The sequence below is a fragment of the Primulina huaijiensis genome, chromosome 4 (assembly GCF_012295235.1).
Source record: "Primulina huaijiensis isolate GDHJ02 chromosome 4, ASM1229523v2, whole genome shotgun sequence".
Lineage (NCBI taxonomy): Eukaryota > Viridiplantae > Streptophyta > Magnoliopsida > Lamiales > Gesneriaceae > Primulina > Primulina huaijiensis.
This window is the reverse complement of record NC_133309.1, coordinates 7,578,730-7,584,249: the sequence shown is the minus strand read 5'-3', so window position 1 is coordinate 7,584,249 and position 5,520 is coordinate 7,578,730.

Genomic DNA, 5,520 nt, shown 5'->3' with positions numbered 1-5,520 from the left:
ATTTTCCGCAAATTTTCAAGTAAGGATTTTTAGGCCTCTACAGCTCGAGCGGTAATATATTACCGCCGAGCGCCAGGTATTCTGGACGCCTACCCTCGGACAGAAGGAGTGGCGCTCGGGCGGTACTATATTACCGCTCGAGCGCCGAGTGCACTGGACCCGCGACTTAGAAGCTGATTTTCTCCAACTTCAATTACACAGACAATGAACCACGTCTCGAGACTCATTTTAGGACACCATGGCACTAACTCGACTCCACAAAGCGTCCAAAACATTCCCAAAGAAACGACGCACCACACGCAACGTAATAAACCCGTGAACCCAAATTTTGACACCAAAATAGTTTTTACGACTACTCGTTCTCCCAAGTGCCTACGACACGAAACGAAACGTCAATAACCATCCCAACATCATTAACAATATACCTATACGCAGCAGCGATCACCCGTCAATCCCCAATAAAGCCTGCAACAATAAAACTTCAAAAACACATCAATATCGTATATTTTCAGGAAACGCAGTTTGAGCAGTCTCACGAAAAACGCCATAACTCACTCAATATTTATCCAAAAATTTCTAATTTTATATCAAATCGAAGATATCAAAAATTTCTACGATTTTTGTGTTGAAAGTTTCTCCAAATAACGAACAAAAATTCGCAGTATTTAAAAAGACAGAAAAAACGTGATTTTAGATCCAAAAACGGTTTCAAAAGGGATCTAAACATAATTGATCAAACTTCTACACATAACACATGTATTTTTATGCATAATAAATGACACTACGCATAATATGACGAGATCGATGCATAAAAGAAAAAATATACGTGCCTTGTTTATATTTAAAAATACCGAAACGACGATACCGACGCGGAGACGGAGCAAAGGTTGATCCGGGACGATGGTGGCTCGATTTTCTTTGAAGAAAATCCACGAAATTTGCTGGAAAATATAGGGGAGAGGGGCGGCTGCACTTGGTGCTTAGAACCCTAAAATTTTCTTCTAAAAAGAGATATGAGATGATATGTGTATGTGTGTGTTGTGTGAAACGTATATGGGTGTGTGTAAAAGCATGTGTGTGTGTGTTTTTTATTTAATTAGGGGTAATAAAATGCTTGATTACAAATAAAAGTGTTAATAAAAAAAGTTAATCCTCCCTATTTTTACAAAACCTCCTAATTAACAAAATAAAACACACAAATGCTAACTTTAAAAGTTTTAAAATTATAAATTCACTAAATAAATAATTTAGGCTTTAAAATGCTTAAAACTTAAATAAATCAGTTAAAATGCTCCATTTTTGACTTAAAATAAAATACCACGTAAAAATATTTTCCAACATCGTTACCGGTCTCTTTTCCTCGATCCCGCATCGAATGATCGCCTGAAACATGAAACTCAAGAAAATATTTTAACGTGCATCACATAAACATAATTAATTTAAAATAATGTAATTTAAATAAATAATGCATCATTAAAAATAAATTTTAAATTTAAATAATGATTTAACTATTAAATAAATGAATGGAATTTACGTGTACTGATTTTGGGCACTACAACATCTGCAGTCTGGTGAACAATCTCTAGGCCATGTTCTGATCTCTTAACGACTTCATCCCAATGAATCGGCTACCTACACTTCCTTCCATACAGTGTGTAGAGCCCAAAGTCAGTATACGTGAAACTCATTCATTTTTTTAAATTGTTAAATTATTTATTTAAGTTTAAAATGATTTTTTAACGGTGCATGACTTACGATTTTGCATTATTTTAAATTATTTATGTTTATGTGATGCTCGTTAAAATGTTTTCTTGAGTTTCATATTTCAGGAGATTATTCGAGGAGAGATCGGGGAAAAGTGGCCGGCGAAAATTTGGACAATTTTTAAATTATGGTATTTTATTTCATGTCAAAATAGTGACATTTTAAATTATTTATTAAGTTCTTAACATTTTAAAGCCTAATTTAATTTATTTGGAGATTTTAAGATTTTAAACTTTTAAAGTGGTAGGGGGTTAGTATTTTAATTAACTTGTTAATTGAGTAATTAAACAATTCTATTCCCCTAAATTATTAAAAACACGCACACACACAATTTAACCCACTCATATACACACACACGTTCAACACACAACACACACAAACACATATACATGTCGATTTATTTTTCGATTCTCTCAAATATATAATTTTTTCTTGTTATTTATTATTATATTTCGGTTAACTAAATTTAAAAAAACGTACAATCATTTTTAAAATAAATTAAATAAAAATATAATATATTTTTTTTAAAACTTTTCTTTTTCGATACTTTTTTAATATGTACGAAAAATAAACAAATATGTATATCTGAAACGGGAAAAGTGGAATAATTACATCGATTCAAATTTGTCATTTTCATTTCCCATCACTTTTTGGGAATTAATTATTAAATTGTATCACCAAGAAACATGACAATTATAATAAAAAAATAAAGCTATTCATACCCAAAAAAAAATTCAAGTTCTACACGTAAATTCTTTTTTTTTTTCCTTCAAATTATAAATATATATTTTTACTTTTATATTAAGTTATTTCAAGTAAATTGTGATTCGTCACAATTAATTTCACTAGCTAATTTCATTTTCATTGGATTTCATGTAATGAAAATGAAATCCAACAAATTTCCTTGTTTTTCTACCATCAATATTGTGCTACTAATATTTAATTAATTCAAAGGCAAAGGTGACTTGGAATTGCATTGGTAAGTGGCCCTTCCATTTCAGCTATTGGTCAGCATGACAATTTAATTAATAATCTTTTTCATTAATTAATTTGATGGATTATATAAAATAACACAAAAACTCTTGTAAGACGATCTCACGGATCAATTTCGTTGGTCGAATATTTTATTTGGATCATCCATGAAAAAGTATTATTTTTTATGCTAAAAGTATTACCTTTTATTGTTAATATCGATAGGATTTATCCGTCTCATAGATAAAAATTCGTGAGACCGTCTCACATAGACTTACTCATAAAATAATACAGTTGTTGGTTGTTGATTTTTTTTCCCATAATTTTTAATTTTAGAAAATTGAATGATCTGTGATACTATTGGTCCTTTATTTTAAATTAAAGGATTTTATTAAAGTTAGTAGGGGGTTAGTATTTTAATTAACTTGTTAATTGAGTAATTAAACAATTCTATTCCCCTAAATTATTAAAAACACGCACACACACAATTTAACCCACTCATATACACACACACGTTCAACACACAACACACACAAACACATCTCATTTCATTTGTTTTTTTTGGAAGAAACATAGGGTTCTAAGCCTTTCCCCAGCAACCACTTCCCCTTCGAATTCTTCCAACAAATTCTCATTGATTTTTACAGCAAAATTGTGTTAGAGTAGATGCCCTGCAAGTCAACTGTTGAGTAGGATTTTATTGACTCAGTTGTAAAGAACAATCTTTATTTTAATATAATTCATTATTTCATGGTTTGTTATTTCTTTATCTGTATACCCATGATCTCAAACATAGATAAAGACCTTGATTATACTTTAATACAAATGAATCGTAATTCGATGTTGAAACTCATTTGTAAACACAGTATGATCTAAATTCGTTCCTAGTTGATTCAGCCGCCTAAAACATGGATAAAGGTCGCTTGAGCTCGAGACTAGCATCTGTGATGTTGTGTACTGCGTTTCTTGGTAAGGGCATAGAGATGTCCAAACATGCAGATGGGTAGTCATATGATGATTATATCGAACAACCCTCCCTCGGACTTTCCAAGTGGTTATCATTCATCGAGAGGATAAGTCCGTGGTTATGATTGTACACCATTAGTCCTTATGACCCGGGACAACACTGAGGCTCTATATGCTAGGGCTGTGCTTTGACTCGTTTACCGACTCAAGGAGAGTCATCAGGTGGCGAGGTTGGGTATAGTTGCGACACATATAGAAGCCAGTACATTGTAGTCGGGGATTCACCGCTCACCTACGGGTGTGGATATCCTATGTGATCTAATGTAATAATAGTGCATGGAATCTCTGGCCAAAGTATGAGATGTACGTTGAAGAAGGAGTTCTCCAATAGTACACGCGATGCCACTATTATAGTTATCACATAGTTATCGAATTAATATGCAACCCTCGATGAACCAATGGTTGCAGATTCGATCGGGATATATGACATGAAGGGACCGTACTGTACGTTAATCATAATCGACTGGTTCTTGCAGGCACTATCAGTGATACCTAGGGGATCATGGGGCGATGCTACTAGACACTCTTACCATGATCCGATGGGTGCAATCAGAAATAAGTTCTGACATTCTTGATCAAGGTGTTGATGAAAAGAATGGGTCTAACTAGGGTAAGCCTGAATAAGAATAAATGTTATTCTGAATCACAAGGAGTTGTGAACCCACGGCTAGCTGTATTCCTGAACCATTGAGGGTCACACATGCACTGGATTGTTTGTTTCCGTTGAGAGAATAAATTCAAGAAGTTGAATTTATGTTATATAGTAAATTCAAGGAGTTGAATTTATGATAATTAAATTTTGAAAGAATAAATTCAAGTAGTTGAATTTATAAAATATGAGAATTTAATTTATTAAACTCAAATGTTGGGTTTATTAAATATTAAATTTTGGAGGTGATAAAAATTCAAGGAGTTGAATTTATAATTTAAATAATAAATTCAAATGTTGAATTTATAATGTATTTAATTTATTAAGCTCAAAAATTGAGTTGACTAATTAATAAATTAAATATGGTGGATAATGTGTTTAATGGGCTTGTAGGGGTACAAGTCCAACATACTAAATAATTAAAGTTCTTAATGGACTTTGATTAATTAATTAAACTAGTTGGACTAGCTCAATTAATTAATCAAGCCCATTAATGTTAATAAGTGTATTAGGTTTTGGCTTAATTATAAATAGGAGTGATTAAGCCATAACCCTAGCCTCCACCTTCACAATTTTCGAAAATCACAAGTTTTTCTCTCCAAAATTTCGGCCACTTCTTTTTGAAGAAAAGTTTGAGCTGTCTCCCATTATTTGATCTCCAACGCAAAACTTCTTCCAATTTTCTAGTGCAAATTGGAAGAAGAATAAATCTTCTAGTCGTGGACCTGATTAGAAGAATTAACAAAGGAGCTTTTGAAGAAAGTTCGTAGGGATTCATCAAGAGCTAATCCGTTTATACCGGATTAGTTGGAGCCAAGTGATTTAATTCACAAATGTATAATATTCTAGCTCCCTATGAATGTTTAATCGTAAAACCATACGAGCGTCCAAATCAAATATATTTTGATTGTCAAAATAAAATGAAAATTTTAAAACTTCCGCTGCGTTTGGATGTGTAGAAAACCGAGATCCGACATTGGTATCAGAGTCAAGGTTTTTTCTAAAACGTATGGTTTAATATTAAATAATTTGTTTCTAACCACACAAGAAAATTATTCAGAAAATAGATGCACAATCAAAAATTATTTTTTTTTCAGAAAACAAAAAAA